The sequence below is a fragment of the Carassius carassius genome, chromosome 1, assembly GCF_963082965.1.
Source record: "Carassius carassius chromosome 1, fCarCar2.1, whole genome shotgun sequence".
NCBI lineage: Eukaryota > Metazoa > Chordata > Actinopteri > Cypriniformes > Cyprinidae > Carassius > Carassius carassius.
In genome coordinates, this window is record NC_081755.1 from 21,824,601 (window position 1) to 21,842,184 (window position 17,584).

Here is a 17,584-nt window from a genome sequence, read left to right on the forward strand (position 1 = left end):
GTTTTAAAAAGCAACAGACTATGATGTTTTAATTTATATTTGATTATTCATTTGCTGTATTGGACTGCTGTTTTATACATACTTTAATAAAATTAAGTGCTGTTTGTTTTCATTTAAATATTTTTTTTTCTATTGTATTTGTCCTTTGAAGTGTTTTTTTAATTGCATTACTGACTGCTTAATTATTTTTCAGTGTTTTCAATTATTAGTTACCCTAAGTAATAGTTACCGTTTAATGCTTTCTATAGATATATTTCTCATGTCTGTGAGGCAAGTAGCCTATATGCTGTAGTTTCAATTCATTCATGTGCAATAAGCTCCTGTTCAAAGAGACCAAGACGGCAGAAAGCACATCCTGTCTGTTTTCTTTATTTTACCAAAGCACAACGTTTTTGCTGATATTATTTGTACACAAATAAAAGTAGACCCTTTACAGTTTGATGTATTACTCTTATGTGAATGAGCAAAAATGATGGCGTATTTTAAGATGTGTTCGCCGCTATCATAAAAAATGCCCTGAACTCCATACAAACACTTGCCAAATAGTGCACATTTATCTCGGTTAATGTTAGAGCGAGCTATATGTAAAGCTGCTACATAGTACATGTCTCAATTTCAAATGATAAACCATAGGTTGATGAATGACAGACGAATGTTAGGATTCCTGCCAGATAGGCTACGGTAATTACCTCAAGAACCAGCTATTAATGATCTGTCCGTCATTAACACAGACAGTTTTGTCTGCGATTAACCAAGTAATTACATTGTAAACTATAGCCATAGTAAACAACGCAAACAAACAAATAAACTAATATTAATAAAACAAATAACTTCAAACTAAAATAAATAAATAAAGACTTTATATTCTTTTGAGTTTTTAATTCACATTTGTAATATTTTACTTGTGAGTCAATTTATGAATGAAAACCTTTTCACAAATAGTTTAAAGCTCTCTACAATACGACAAACACATTAACCCAAAAATATCTTCCGAGGTAAAAGTCCGTACCGTAGTACAGCCATATCTATAATAAATATAAGACTTTCTATTGGAGGACCTGTTAAAACACAGGTGTACTCCCACCCTTGGCTTCCAGATCATCAGAACACGACAAACAAACAGCAAGCTTGAACTTCTGTGAACTGAACACTGCTGAACAAACTCACGTCTGCCAGTAAATTACAAACCCATTTAACTTTATTTCTTCTGTGGAGCACAACAGGTTAATTTTTACAGAATATCCTGCTCTATATTTCTAATATAGTGTCTAATAAAGCATTCAAATAATAAAAAGTGGGGGAAAGAAAGTCAAATGGGATTGGAATATCATAAGGTTGAAAAAACGATGACAGAAAGTTCGATTGTAGGTGAACTCTTCCTTGAATGTCACATTTACCATTATTCAGTGTTAGAAAGGTGAGAAATGGTTGTTAAATAGCGAACAAGCAAGCGAAAGTCATTCTCTAATCAGCTAAAGGTCAAAGTATCTGCAATGAATAAATCAAAACTTAATCTTATCCATCTTATCACAGCCAGCAAAACACGAAGCTGTTCAACAGAGGGTCATTCGCAGCACATGGTGTGAAGCATGTGCACGCTTTCTTCATTCTTCAGTGCAAATCTTTCCCCCACCCCTTTGCTCCGGTCCATCCATCTGTTGCTATACTCACAGGCGGTGCAAAGATAATTAGGAAGACGTGCAGGAGGAAAAATCAACAGGAGTTGGATAAGGCCTATCAGATATTTGCAATGCAAACAGCCGGAGCATGGTGTGCTTCTGACCCCGCAGGATTCAGGTCACTGGCAATCATTTACTAGACTGTAGCCAAAAGTACTTCTACAGGACATTTGGAGTGCAATTAGCATGTCAGCTGTGTGTCATGTAAGGTTCAGCATAAACACTTGATCACAATGTATTTGAACAGACCCATAAACAGCTAGTACATGGAGATTTCGGGGGTGAAACAACATGAATAGCACTTGTCTACAGACCTGTTCACGGAGCAACTGCTGTATGTGGAGATGTGGGGAAAATTGTTTTTTAGCATTTACAGGCACTAGCCTTTTTCTGCCACCCACCAGGAGAAAAGGACAAAATGACTTCCCTTCCAAGTCAACATATCAAAAAAAAAAAAAAAAGAAAATGTTGCAAATCTTTTATTTCTAAGCACTCTATTGACATGTTGCATTGTAATGAGAATTTGGGTATTTATTGCCATACAAATAGTCATTTGACCCTGAGAAATATTATTTTTCACACTGCATATGGGTGAACGCTTATGCATTTCGTTTGTGAGTTATATAAGGGGTGTTTGCTAAAATGACATTATGCAAACTGACTATGCAAACATCTCCATGACTTTAAATATTTGAGCTATAATACATGATTCGTTTTTAAAAACAGAAAGTAAAGTAAGCTGTCTCAGCATATACAGCATTTATGCAATCCATGCAATAAAAGACACTAGCTCAGTTTAGGACCAGATAATTCATAATTATGTTATTATATAACACTGTTTTGATGTGCAATAGTTGCTATTAAATATTTTTCACAATGTTGCACAGAGTTAGGGTTATCTTGACGTGCCAGCATCATAATATTTATTAATTATAATAAAAGTACATAGAACTCAGTATATATAAAAACAAATACAAAAATGTACTATCCCTATTTTTTTATATCAGATAGTAACAATTGAGATTTCAGTTATATTTTGACCACTGAACTAGGAAATGTTTCTGGTTTCCATTTCAGAAATCTGGTCACATTAGCTGGCTTGCACCTTAATGGGCTTGCTTTTAAAAAGCCTGCGTGTAGCAGGTATCAGGGCTTTCAGTGAATAGCAGAACTCTGTGGAATTGGCCAGAAAGAACAAGGTAATTACTTTGAGTGTCTATCTTTGGTCTTGCTTGACTGCTTTAGAAAAAGCCACTTTTAGCCACCTAGTGACACATAATGGGCACAGCACTCTTACTGCCCTTGTATTTAAAGGTGAAGGTTAAAGGTTTATTTCTCAGTAAAGACGGTGGTGTCAAAACAAAAGCTCTATTTCAGCATCACAACTTTAGCCCGACTGTTGGCTTAACCTATTTTGTTTGGGACCACGACTATCAGTTAAATGAGGGGTCTGCGTTCAGCAATCCTGGTTGAAAATATTGTTTTTAATGTTGAATGAATAGTTCATCCAAAATTCTGATTTGCTAAAAGAATTTACACACCCTCAGACCTCCAAGATTTGGAGACATGTAGCATTACATCCGTTGCTCACCACTGGATCCTCTGCAGTGAATGGCACAAATAATCCACACGACTGAAGTCTATGATTTAATATTGTGTATATCAAAAAGCTGTGCGTTTGTGAGAAACATATCCATCAAGACATTGTCTTGTCTGTATCAGGTGAGAGATATGCATAGATGAAGCACCATTTACAAGCGAAAACAGGCAAAAACCTTTCTAAACACCAGGGGATGGACATTTTCACTGGAGGAAGTGTTATTATGAATAGGTATTTTGGCCAAAACCAAAGGTTTAAAGTTAAAATACCTAATGACGGACTTATTTCTTTATAAACATGCAGATCTTCACTTCACAATACATTAATTGTTGGACTGGAGTGGTGTGGATTACTTGTGGATTTTTCTGATGTTTTTATCAGCTGTTTGGACTCTCATTCTGGTGGCACCCATTCACTGCACAGGATCCATTGGTGAGCAAGTGATGTAATGCTAAATTTCTCCAAATCTGTTCTGATGAAGAAACAAACTCATCCACATCTTAAATGGTCTGAGGGTGAGTTTTCGTTTTGAGTGACTACTGCTATTAATTTCACAGAATTTATACAATTCATCTTTAAATACATTCATATGGAAATTAATTAGTACACAAAAAAAGAGATTTTCTTCAATACATGGAGTAAAAAATGAAAGCAGATGGAAAGCAGACTAGCCTGTAGCTTTAACCTTGGCCATGTTGTTGCTGCTGCTCTTTTCCTCTCAAGATTGTGCTGGCAAAATTATCTTTAAAAAAGGAAGTTTTACAGATTAGATTAGAATTTCATCAAGGTGACCAGATATCCAGTTGGTTTTGTTTTCCGGACAGCCCTGAAAACAAGATGCTTATCTTGTGTCCTGACATATATTATGTACTCTTTAATCTTCATATAAGTCAGAAATACAATATAAGGTTGTGGAAGCAGGCTAAATACAAGAAAGTGAAAGCTGATCAGTAGTTTTACATGCACAGGAAAAGGTAAACCCAGGCAACAGCATGGTAACCAGCGCTGACACTGCAGACTGATGAGGCACAGGAAACAGAATTAGTTGAGACAAGAGACCGGACACACTCCTGAGAATTAAATCACACACACACACACACACACACACACACACACTGCAGCGGGAGCTGTGTTGATAATGCAGTCAGAGGCTCAGTGACTGGAAGTTGCCAGCAAAGTCAGAGAACTAAAACGACAGTAGCGCTCCAAAAAATGATGCAGCACTTTTTAGAGGTCATAGATTTTCCTCTTCCAAAATGTTTCAGCAGTGCACTGCTTCTCAAGAAACTGAACTGAAAAACTCCTGCGGGGTATTTGTCTTCAGCTTTAACTTCACATGAATGAAAGCTATGAAACCTTGGCAAAAAAAAAAAAAAAATATATATATATATATAGAAAACAAGTTTGTGAACTGTTGTATTGTTAAAGGGTGTATATATATATATATATATATATATATATATATATATATATATATATACACATAACTTGATTTTTTCAGAATGTGTATAATGTACTTTAAACGACTCTGTCAGTTGATACTCAGTCACTGTAATTGGTTGTTAATGCACACATTAGATTTTATGGGTCATTTAATAAGTGTAATATTGTCATAGAGTTCTGTGATTGATAAATTTTGGTACAAGATATGTCAAGCTATGGACAATACAAAAATAAAATGCAACGCTGTGCTGTTGGTCTGAGGAGTTTTTGCACAACAGAAATCGAGTCATTATTTTAAGCTTCGAGACTCTTTAGATTCAAATCAGCTCCTGTAGTTCAGTCGGCTTATTTAGGTAATAGGATGAGTTAAGACTTTGTCCTGGTGACTTCCCTATTTTCACTGTAAATGCTGGTTAAATATACTCAGTGCAAGCACAATATTACACTTCGAGGCAGAGATATTTTATTTAGCTTCTTATGATCTTAAAAATCTGGCTGAATACTTTAAATGGTGAAATACTATGCAAAACTGCAATCTAGGAATAGACGGAGAAGCTCGAATGTTATTTTGGTCACAACATCATTCCCTTACCACCATTTGTGTTAAATCGTAGGTTTGATGACTTTTTACTATATTTATTCTTTATAATTTACTCGCCCTCAGGCCATCCGAGATGTAGATGAGTTTGTTCCTTTATCCGAACAGATTAAGAAAAACTTAGCATTACATTATTGGTGGTTTAAGTTAAAACATAATTAACTGATGGACTGGAGTCATGTGGATCACATTTTTGTGATGTTTTTATCAGCTGTTTGAACTCCCATTCTGACGGCACCCATTCACTGCAGAGGATTCGTTGGTGAACAAGTGATGCAATGCCACATTTCTCCAAATCTGTTCCAAACTCCAAACTCATCCACATCTTTAATGGCCTGATTCAGTTTTTATTTTTAGCCAAACTATTCCTTTACAGAAAATATTTGGTAGATATAAAAAGGAAAAAAAACATTATTCTCTCCAAATTCCACATTTCAAAACATTTCCTGTAGCTTCCGGTTGTACATTAGCAAGGTCATGGTAATATTATCACAGACAAATCCCTCAGGCCCAAAAAATAGCACAAATGAACACTAAAGCTTAAGCTAAACTCATTATTCGCTAATAGTGTACACAGACCACATTAGCACCGCCTAGCATCACATTACCATACTTAGGTTGTGTCATAGAGGAAAGCTGACCCTAATACCTTACTATACCATGTCTGTGGGTCAGAATGGACAATCTCCTTTTCATATGGCTCTTATTCACCTGTTCTTAGTGCTCAGCTTTCCCTTGATTAGAACTACTATTAATACTACTCCAAATCCTTAGACTCCGCCCACCCACATCCACAAAATCCAGCCGAGCTCATCCTGTTTGCCAGCTACCCTCTGCAACCCGGCTAGATCAGAATGCTTGCTAATTGCATGTGAGTGTTTGTTTTTGTTCTTGGAGGACACAGAATACCAGTGAAGGATTAGCTATATTGTAGCTATATATTTTCACAAAAACTGAGCAGTGTTCCAAATGCTAAACCGGCTAGCCGACGTCTCAGAGCTCTCTGTTCAAGATGGAGACACTGTTCTTCCTCCCTCAGCTGTTATTTTGATGTATATATATATATATATATATATATATTTCTATGTCATGGGAGTTCATTAGCAGAGAGCCAGAGCACAGGCCAGAGAACATAAGGAGATCCAGATCAACTGAACCCTAAGGAGCGCCACACACTCCGCAGGGAACCTGAGAGTCGATATCAGCTCGCAGCACAGACAAAGGCAGGAAAGGATGGAGAGAGTCTTGCCTGCTCACCATGCAGAGTTGAGTAGTAGTAGATTCCCCAATGAGTTCATTACCTCTTCAACACAACAGGCAATCATAAAGTTTACCCTACTCTCCTGCTCTGTGAGAGGTAGCACTCACTCTCACTTCTTCGTGTTTTTGAAAGTGTCTATATTTACAGTACATACTAGTGAAGTACATCATGAATAAAGGGCCGTTCACTCCAAGAACGATTACTATATTAGAGGCCACACCTGAGCATAATAACGTTGTGTTTATTATAAGCGCACTCTGAAGTTACGTCATCTGCCGCTTTTAACGCTTGAGGTGGATTCAGATTTTTTTATCAGCTGGAGAAAATCGTTCTGAAAAGTGATTCCAGCAAAATCCTTCAACTGTCTCATTATTGTTTGTGTAGTTATCGTTGTTATGGGAGCTTGTTTCCGCGAAGGGATGAAGAAATTAAATTGTATCTCACAATTCAGACATTTTTCCTCACAACTCAAAACAAATGTTATGAGTTAAAAGTTAAACTTGATCTCATAATTCCAACCTTTTTTTCCCCTCGCAATTATGATAAATATGTATTTGTTCTTTTGATTGTGAGATATAAACTAGCGAGAAAATGTCTAATTGCGAGTTTATAAGAAAATTCGGAAGTCTGATATACTCGCAATTGCGAGATAAAGATGTCTAAATTGTGAGATGTTCCAATTACCTTTATTTACTGATTTATTGATTTATTGTGGAAACAAAAAACCTTAAAACGAAGAAGAAGAAAAAACACTGACTTATGGAGACGTAAACTCAGAATTCTGAGAAAAAAAAGTCATAGATGTGATATATAAACTAGAATCATAATAAGAATCATTGCAATTTGGACTTTTTTCTCACAAATGAATGGATGGATAAATAAATAAATGTGAATTGTGAGATATAAACTCATAATTGATCACCTTTTATTTTTTTTATTCCATGGGGGCCTTCAATAAAGAACAGCATTTCTTTGAAATATAAATATTTTGTAACCCCATAATATGTCTGTTACTGTCACTTTTGATCATTTTAATCTTTGCAAACTATGAATTTCTTTCAGAAAGAAAAAGTTTTACTGGACCTACACTTTTGAACAGTAGTGTATATTGTATACTCTTACTATTTCTGCCAAACAGCCATATGCCATTAAAACAACAATGTAGCACACTACAGTTTCAAATGTTTATCTTAACATAATGTGTGTTGTTTAATATTGTTGTCTAATATTTTGAATATAGCTGTCTGAATATGCAAACTTCCTTGCTTCAAACAAAAAGCAATCTGTCCGATTAAACATGTACATACAGCACATGCTTCATTAAAGGCCAAGAAATCAGTACACTATGAAAGAATGGGAATTTAAGATGTTCAGATTATCATATTACAGTATCATACTTATCATACTGTTTCTGCAGTATGCACAGAATAGCCTACGGTTAGCCAAAATGTACCTAAAACATAAATATAAAAAAATGGTATAATAATGTATCAATTAGTACGCATTCTAAATTTAACTGCCACCTTTTGCACTCAGTGTGACATTTTCAACTTTTCTGCAGCTGTCAGAATCAATTAAAGTCAAGCAGGTAAAAGTAGATTTAAAGTTAGCAGTGAGACACCTCCTGACAACTGCTTGTCCAGCAGAAACATTTCCACAAGACTCCTTATATTTAATTCAGAGCAACCTCAAGGAAGAGTCTGCTGACAAATCCAGAAGTTTCTGGATTATGAGCCGCAGTCGTATACACCCACACAGACAGGCTCACATACACAACTGTGCTGCGATTCAAAGCGAGCTTCCCTCTGGGTCTGATTCCCCTCCACGTGTCAAACGGCAGGATTTTACTGTGTTGTCTGAATATGAAAAGGCAACCGGCATTTAAGGGCACTTCAGATCTGTCTGTAAGACAAAGGAAGGATTAATCGGATGTCTTGCAATCACACAGCAGTGTCAAAACTGCTTTTGTTTTGATTTTGTCACACTTTTTGGCTCTTTTGAGCTCTTGTGAAGTGCGACCTCAGAAAAAAGCATCACATCTGTTAGCAGTCAAATCAAACACACAGAAGTAAAGCACAAATCCACAGTCGTTTTCTGTACGCCTGGAGTATAAGTCATCACAGCAACGCTTCAAAAGCACAATTGCATTTTCTATTTCGGTCATTGCGACAAATTACCAAACAGGGAAAATGTAAATGAACTGTTAATAAGAACTAAGCAGAAAACAGCGGAGAAGAATAATGCGTGTAATTAGGAAATGAATCATTTTGAGGGTTTTTGTGTAAATTAGCAAGGGAAGGATTGTTGCAAGGGAACCAGGACAAACTATTTTCAGTGTTGTCCCAATCAGACCCACTTTTTATACACACTTTTTTTTTATATCCTTTCAAAAGGTACAAGTTAGGTCCTAATGTACTTTTAAAGTACTAATAAGTACCTTTAAAGGGATAGGTAACCCAAAAATGAAAATTAACCCATGATTTACTCAACCTCAAGCCATCATATAGGTGTATATGACTTTTTTTCTTTCATACAACTACAATTAGAGCTATATTAAAAAAATGTCTTTGCTCTTCCAAGCATTATAATGGCAGTGAATGGTGGTCGAGATTTTGAAGCGCAAAAACATGCATCCATCCATCATGAAAAGTGCTTCACACGGCTCCAGGGGGAGAATTAAATTCTTCTGAAGTGAAGTGATACACTGGTATAAGAAAACTATCCATCTTTAAAACTTTTTTTGTTGTTTGGAAAAGAGCAGCTTGGACTTTATTCTTTACATCTCATTTTGTATTTTATGGAAGAAATAAAAATATATACTACCATTCAAAAGTTTGTGGTTATTAAGACTTTTTTAAATGTATTAATACTTTTATTCAGCAATGATACATTAAATTGATTAAAAGTGGCAGTAAGGACATTTATAATGTCTAATCAAATATATTTATAATGTAATAATTTATGATTTATTTATGTATGACTAATTAATGTATGATTTATAAAATAAATCAAAAGATTTCTATTTCAAATAAATGCTGTTGTTTTGAATGTATCACAGTTTCCATAAAAATATGAAACTGTAATAATAAAACAGTTTTTAACCTTGATAATAATCATGTTTCTTGAGCAGAAAATCAGTATATCAAAGTGATTTCTGAAGGATCATGTGACACTGAAGACTGGAGTAATGATGCTTATAATTCAGCTATATATATATATATATATATATATATATATATATATATAAATTACAGTTAAAATATAGTTATTTTAAATTGTAATATATTACACAATATTACTGTTTTTACTATATGTTTGATCAAATAAATGCATCTTTGGTAAGCATTTTTCTTAAAAACAATAAAATAAAAATCCCCAAACTTTTGAACGATAATGTGGCATTATGCAAATTATGACCATTTGTAATTTTTGGAAAAAAAAACTTTTTACCTTTTTTGGACCGGGAACATTCCATTGAGAAAAGGAGAGGGTGTTTGGTTTTATTGTGTTGAGACAGTGGCGATGTGGACTAACAGATGCAGGTGCTGGTCTGTCTTTGTGTGTCTGTCGAGACTCGAGAGGCACAGATCAGTCATGGTTGAGCTAATCACTCTGTCGCTGTGATGAGTCATAGAGCCTCTCAAAATCGGACCAATCAGAGGAGAATCTTCCGCACTTACTCAGCAACGTGCTCCTGTTTGGCCGCTGTCCACGGTGCTGAAAACACGAACGGTGAAAGCCAGAACAATGCTGACGTAGACACAGAAAGCTCACCATCGCACATGACATTAACTCAGGTGGAAAATAAGAACCTGTGCTGTGCTTATCTCCAACAGAGATGCAAACTAGTCTGATATTAAGATTCGGGTTAAAGGCTCACTTACGGCTTATGATAATTAAAAAGGCAGAAAGTCAGTCCGATTTTCTTAATCTATTTTCCCTTAAGAGAAAAATGTTTAAAAATGTTTTGTATGCTCAAAAATAATTTTGAATTAAAACTGTGATCAATTAAAAAATACAAGTACATATTAAAATTAATATTCAAATAAAATACACTACCATTCAAAATTTGAGTTTGAGAAGATTTTTTAATGATTTTGAGTATGTTATGCCCACCAAGGCTGCATCTCTTATCAAATAAACAGTAAAAACAGCAATATTGTGAAATATTATCACAAGTAAAAATATTTGTTTCCTATTTACATGTATTTTGAACCATAATTTATTCCTGTGATGTCAAAGCTGAATTTTCAGCATCATTACTCCAGTCTTCAGTGTTACACGGTTCTTCAGAAATCATTCTGATATACTGATTTGATGTTCAGGAAACATTTATTATTATTATTGTTATTATTATCATTGCTGGAAACAGTAGTGCTGATTCAAATTTTTATGGAAACTGTGTGTTTTTCAGGATTCTTTTATTAAGCGAATAGTTCCCCTAAAACTGATTTTATTTATTTATTATTTTTCTAAACCCATTTGCTGTATTTTTTTCTTTGGGACATAAAACTGCCTCAAACAAAAAAAAAAAAATTAAGCACAACATTACAAGTTTTCTTAAGACATACAACAGCTTTATGTGGGGAACACACCAAAATGTAAGTCATTTACAAAAATTCTTCCCCTGTTTTAAATACTACATATTTTAAAAACTCTCAAAAAAAAACAATTATTCTGAAATTTTCCACATAAATCTAATGCAGGTTTGAAGTGACAGGAGGGTGAGCAAGTAACGTCCAAATTTTCCAGCTAAATAACTCCTTTAAAGAGGCTCTGCTACAGTTTCCAGGACTCTTATGAGACACAAATAAACTTGTGATCTGCCATATGAAATGAATCCTTGAAATGTACAAACCAATGCTAATAGTGTCAAGATGCAGTGGTCAGTGATCTCTGAAGGACCGTCTCTGACACATGGTTAATGAAGCATGTGTTTTCATGCCTCTGAGATCAGAGGAGCTCATCTAACACACACACACACACACACACACACACACACACAGTGTCTCTCTCAGCTGCTAGCCCACTCACTATGTAAAATTCAAAGCAGGTGAGCAGAAGGCCCCACAGCAAACGTGTTTACCCAGCCTGTGACGCACATCAGAGCGAGAGAGAGAGAGCAGGATGGTGCTGATGGAATGAGGAGGAGGAGACAAATGGGAATAGGAAAGAGAAAGAGAGAGATGCTGTGAAAGCCAACACACTGATCCATGAAACAGGATACCGAGAGCACAGGTTCTGAGTTACAGTGATAAATTAAACACAGAGTTTCCAGATGCACCTGTCTCTCATTCCCAAAAATATAGATTTTCTTGTTTTCATGTCCCTGTATATCTATAGTGCATCTGCGCATTATAAAAGATCATACTATGGGGCTGCTGAACCCTTGAATCTGATTGGCCGACAAGTGTTCTAAGGTGTGCAATTACTTTCAAATAGCCTAAAAGTGACAAATTACTTCCATAAACGTAATTTCCCTCAAAATTATGTTTTATTGTGTAGCATGATATATATGAACACGTGTTAGCGATACTTCGACGATTGTAGCAGTTAAGGCTACATTACTTTCTCAATAGCAATGTAAAAACGGCACTGTTCTTAAAACAGATAAAAATCTTTGCTACTTGTAGAGACGCTGATGCCAAACGCTCGAGAGATGCACAGACTCGGGTAATGCACGCATGCTTATTCTCTCTCTCTCACAGCATTAATGACTGCATTAGTCTGCTATCAACCACTCAAGCCTCCGTTACTAGGTTTAAAATTAAGTTTTGGAATTAGCAAAGGAAGAGTGCGATGAGAAGCATAACAAATTAATTAGCACACACAGGAAATAAGGTAACAAAATAAATGCATATTATAAGACAATGAAAGTGTTTTTTGACCTTGCATGCATCTCAACCTGTTGTTGTCCAAAATATGAACCTTTCATTACCCATAATAGGGGCACTTCAATATCATAGGACAATATATGGCTGTTACCAATCAAATGAAATCAGTATCAACAAAACCTATCTATCCACTGCAGAAGTAACGGTGGCATTAAGATGCATTTATAAAGACAGGGCACTCTCCTTATAGAACAGATGATTTTGACAGTTGACTGGAAATGACTGAGCTGGCTTATCTAAAACCAGGAAGTAACCGTCCATATAATCCATTATCCCTTACTTTTCAACCTGAGGGTATTATTTAAATTTACATGTCACAGTTGTGAGTTTGTGTCGCACTAAAATGTTGTACTACTGACGTCAGGACTGATTTAACACAACAACTGTTTCACCTCTGCAGTGCATCTACAAGGATTGCTCAACCTCGCTGATGGAATCTCTTGTACTCAAAATAGCTCTAAAACACTTCCCTGGTGTGGGACAAAAGTGTACCAAGATGGCCGTAGTTCCTCAGATGCTTTCTTGAGGGGTCAAGGCCTTTTACATTTCATTCTCCTCCTGGGTAGTATGAAGGAGGTTTGTTGAGGACGTCAGGAAACATGTAACTGATTTTATAGTAGAACAAATGTTCTGACACGTTTCACTCTAAAGAGCACATTCTGTACCTTAGTGGTGACTTTTAAGACAACTACTGTACCACTATTACTTTTGCAGTTTTTTTACAGTTAGGGATTTCAATAAACCCATTGTTTGAAAAACTGTGTTGATTATCCCATCCTACACCGTTCATGCTACAGACATGAAAGACATCACAAATTATGTCTGTTGTATGTTATATGTTGTCTGTTTCTGATGCAGAAAAGCTAGTTCACGCATTCATTACCTCTAGACTCGACTATTGTAATGCACTTCTAGGTGGTTGTCCTGCTTCTTCAATAAACAAGCTACAGGTAGTTCAAAATGCAGTGGCTAGAGTTCTTACCAGGTCAAGAAAATATGATCATATTACCCCAATTTTACAGTCTCTGCACTGGCTACCTATTAAGTTCCGTATCAGTTACAAATTATCATTACTTACCTATAAGGCCCTAAATGGTTTAGCTCCTGTGTACCTAACTAGCCTTCTACCACGCTACAATCCATCACGCACCCTAAGGTCACAAAACGCTGGACTTTTGGTAGTTCCTAGGATAGCAAAGTCCACTAAAGGAGGTAGAGCTTTTTCACATTTGGCTCCCAAACTCTGGAATAGCCTTCCTTCCACACTCTCTCTGTTTAAATCTAGATTAAAAACGCATCTCTTTCGCCAAGCATTTGAATAATGTATCTTAAATTGTGACTGCAGTTGTATCTGATCAAATGTGCATTCTTATTCTTTAGCTTGGGTTAAACTAATTAATTTTACTTTGCTGGAACAGCAGCTATGCTAATGATGTCTCTATTTGTTTCTATGGATTTACACAAGCTCCAGTCTGGATCCAGAACACCTGAGAAGAGATGATGCTGACCCTCAGAGGACCCCAGATGATGCTTAACCTGAATCAACAACAGAACTAACAAATATTGTTACTTAGTATGCAGTCACATAATAATTGCTGTTAATAGTGTTCATCGTCTGGTTGACTATGTCTTGTATACATTTTTCTGAAAAATCCTGTCATACGTGCACAAACTGACAGTCAACACTTATAAGCTACTACTTAATATTTTAGAAACTTAATTTTCTGTAAAGTTGCTTTGCAATGATTTGTATCGTAAAAAGTGCTATTCAAATAAATACACTTGAAATGAACTGTATTGCTTCTACTTTTCTTCATGATCAAATTTTGGCATTTAAAAAAAAAAAATTTAATCGATATTTTGTGGCTCTTAAATGTGTCTTGACAGATCACTGTAGAGCCTCAGTTCAAGCGTCATGTGAACCAATCATCTCTTCCTCCTTACAAGTTATAGCATGAAATAAACATGAATGAACATCAGAAGGTATTTTATTTCAAGGAAAGCAGTCAATAATATGCATTATTTTTTCAAGTTTAAGTCCACCAAAGTTAATCTACTCTCCTGTTTAGTTCGTTTGTTAAGCAGAAATGGCAGATTCAGCATTATGATTGGTCAGATCGCATGTCAGTCAAACCCCCAGCGAAGGGTCAATTTGTTATAGGTGCTGTATGTAGTAATGACTTAGAACCACATCGCAACTCCCTGGCAGCCACCCCGGTAACACAGCATCAGATGTGAGAATCTACCGGGCTTTTTATATTCTGTCTTAGTTCTGGTAGTCTACTTGTGCTCTTAGGGGAATGTTGTGTACTTTTGACCTGTCAAAATCACAGAGCAGGTCTGTTGGAATTTTAACGTCCCGCTACAGGTTTTGTTCTAGAGAAACGTTTTGGCTGCTCTTGTTCTAGTTTTGTGCTCTGCGAGACCCACTGTGGTTATAAGCACTGTTCTCCAGGCATTTCCCCAGAGACTGTCAGGATAAATTTAGGGGCGCCTTTGTGAGCCGGGCGAAAAAAACATGCTGAGTACACACACACACACACTCACTCACTTTCTACCTCTAAATTTGGAGGACTGCAGTGCAGGGATATTAAAAAGCGTGACTCATTACAGCCTTCAGAGGCCTTGATAAATTACAGACACATAACAGGGCGGATGGGTCAGCGGATGGACAGTAATGAGAGGAATAACAAACTTCAGACTCACTTTTACTTCATTAACAGCCCACTGAAACCACACACAGACTGAGCAGAGACGGCAGAGGCGGTATACCTTGTTAAAGGAATAATTCTTGCATCATTTACTCTGCCTCATGTCAATCTGAACCTGTAGGAGATTGTGGAACATGAAAAGAGATGTTTTGAAGAATGTTCAAGCTGCTCCTTTTTAGGAGTTGCACAGACTAATTGACTAGTTCACTTGAAAGCTCTGCCACGATGTTTTAAAGGGCACCTATTTACAATATGTAATATAAGTCTCAAGATCCAGCTCAAAATATCACAAAAATAATTTATTACATCATTTTGAATTGGAAGCAGAAACAAGCTGTTTTCATGCATGTCTCGTTAAATGCAAGCCCTACAGGCATATTTCCCAGAATAGGCCTGTGCCTTTACAGATCATACCTCAGATACTCTGCTAAAAAACATCTGCTTGGTTTTGATTATCTATTTTTCATCAATCAATCAATCTATTTGATTGTCTATTCTGCTGACATCATGCATTGTGAAGATTTTAGTTAAAACTTTTGTACTTTTTGGAGTACTCTTTCATGTCTTATTGTGCTTAAACTGTCAAATACACACAAGTTTACATTAAAAACATAAATTACAAAAACACAATCACTTATGTCTGGGGGAAAAAATGCATATTTATATTAGATGTAATTTACAATACCTGCTGTCTACGCTGTTAATATGACCCAAACAATAAAATAAAAACATAAAAACCCTCAATGCTCTGAACTGAAAATTTATATAGATTTAATAAAAGGACATTTCTTACTTGAATGCTGCTTTTAAAAGCTCTGTGGTGAAGATCAACATAGCTCACTTAGGGCAGGGTCTCTGCTAATACAGCAGTGTCAGTCAACAGTCATGGGCGGGGCTTGTAAAATGTGAAAATGTGACATTTGACAGATTCTGTGAACAGCTTGTTCTGAGACACTGCTTGTGATTTTTAGGGATAAAAATGAGGGGTGCTTTTATTCGAGTTCGACGTCAGTGCCAAATCTGCTCCTGCATGTCAATTTTGAACATGCAGAAGGGTGGATGACATTTGAAAATCATGTGAGCAAGTAAGGATTGACTTTTAATTAACGCATGAACTGTTCCCTTAAGAAATGCCCTTTTATAACCTTTTAAAGAAGTTTATTTTATTTTAATCAACCTAAAATATCTGTTGTTTTAAGGTGGTGCTTTAAAATAAAATTGGTTAAGATAAATATAATAATTATGTTATTTAAGCGACGGTACACCCAAAAATAAAAAATTCTGTCATCATTTAGTCACCCTCAAGTTGTTCCAGACCTGTGTGTTTCTAACTGTTAAGCATAAAAGAAGATACTTTCAAGAATGTTTGTAAGTAAACAGTTAACGATAGCCATTGAATTCCCTTTGAAAGTCGACGGGTTTGGAACAAGAGGACAGAATTTTCATTTTTGGGTGAACTATCCCTTTAAATGTTTCTACAGTAAGAATATGGGCATCAAATGGACAGCCGTGCAAGTGATGATAAACAAAGCACTGGGCAACACTTGAGCTGTTATATGTGTGTGTATAAATATAGAGATACCAATGCAATGAACAAACCTTTCACACTCTTCTAGCTCACACATGAGCTCGTGATCCTGGCAAGACACACTAACACCTCACCTAAATATACAGCACTCAAAAGCACATGGTCACTTCTATGTTTAGATGGCTCTCCTGAGGGAACGTCCTGCGGTGAGCAGGGGAAGGACGTCCCCTCATAGCCCTCGTGCTCCTAAACTTTACATGCACCATTTGTTGCACTCGCACTGCTCCATGTGATTCATAATTCCCGATTCAGCCGCAGGGAAACCCTGACATTTTCCTGGACGCCTGAAATGTTAGCGCTGCCCTTTGACCCGTGTCCTACTCATCTGAAATAATACTTTTTGCATGCTCTGTAGCAGGACATACTTACACCCTTGTGAAAAAGAAGTGAGCTTAATTGTACTGGACGTGTACTTCAAATCTTAAAAGCATATTTTAAAAAAAAATGCACTTGCAGATAATATAACATTAACAAAATAAACTTAAGTCCACTTTTATCATTATGTTTCTTAACACACTTAAGTACACTTTTAAAAAGTGTATTTTGAAATAAAGTGCACATTATTTAATTGGTTTAACAATCTTTTGACATGCTTTGAAACATGCATGCTTGGTTTGATATCCTGACTAACAAAAGAACAAATAAAATACTTGATTTCATTTTAACTGTAGTTAAACAGGCTGGAAGCTTTAACCATATTTTAAATACAATAGATGTAATTATGAAATTACATTTAAATGTGTATTACATAAGTCCTACTTTTTGTCTTTTAGAAACTGCATTCAAACTCCACTTGACTTAAAAATCTGA

At 35.9% G+C, this 17,584-nt stretch overlaps 1 long non-coding RNA gene across 1 annotated transcript; it reads left to right on the forward strand.

Annotated features, from left to right (window-relative positions):
• The first annotated feature begins 1,688 nt into the window (after positions 1–1,688).
• Positions 1,689–13,075, forward strand: LOC132111051 (uncharacterized). The gene is made up of 3 exons (XR_009424726.1): positions 1,689–1,797; positions 2,757–2,878; positions 12,876–13,075. It is a non-coding gene; the product is annotated as an uncharacterized LOC132111051 (long non-coding RNA).
• The last annotated feature ends 4,509 nt before the right edge of the window (positions 13,076–17,584 follow it).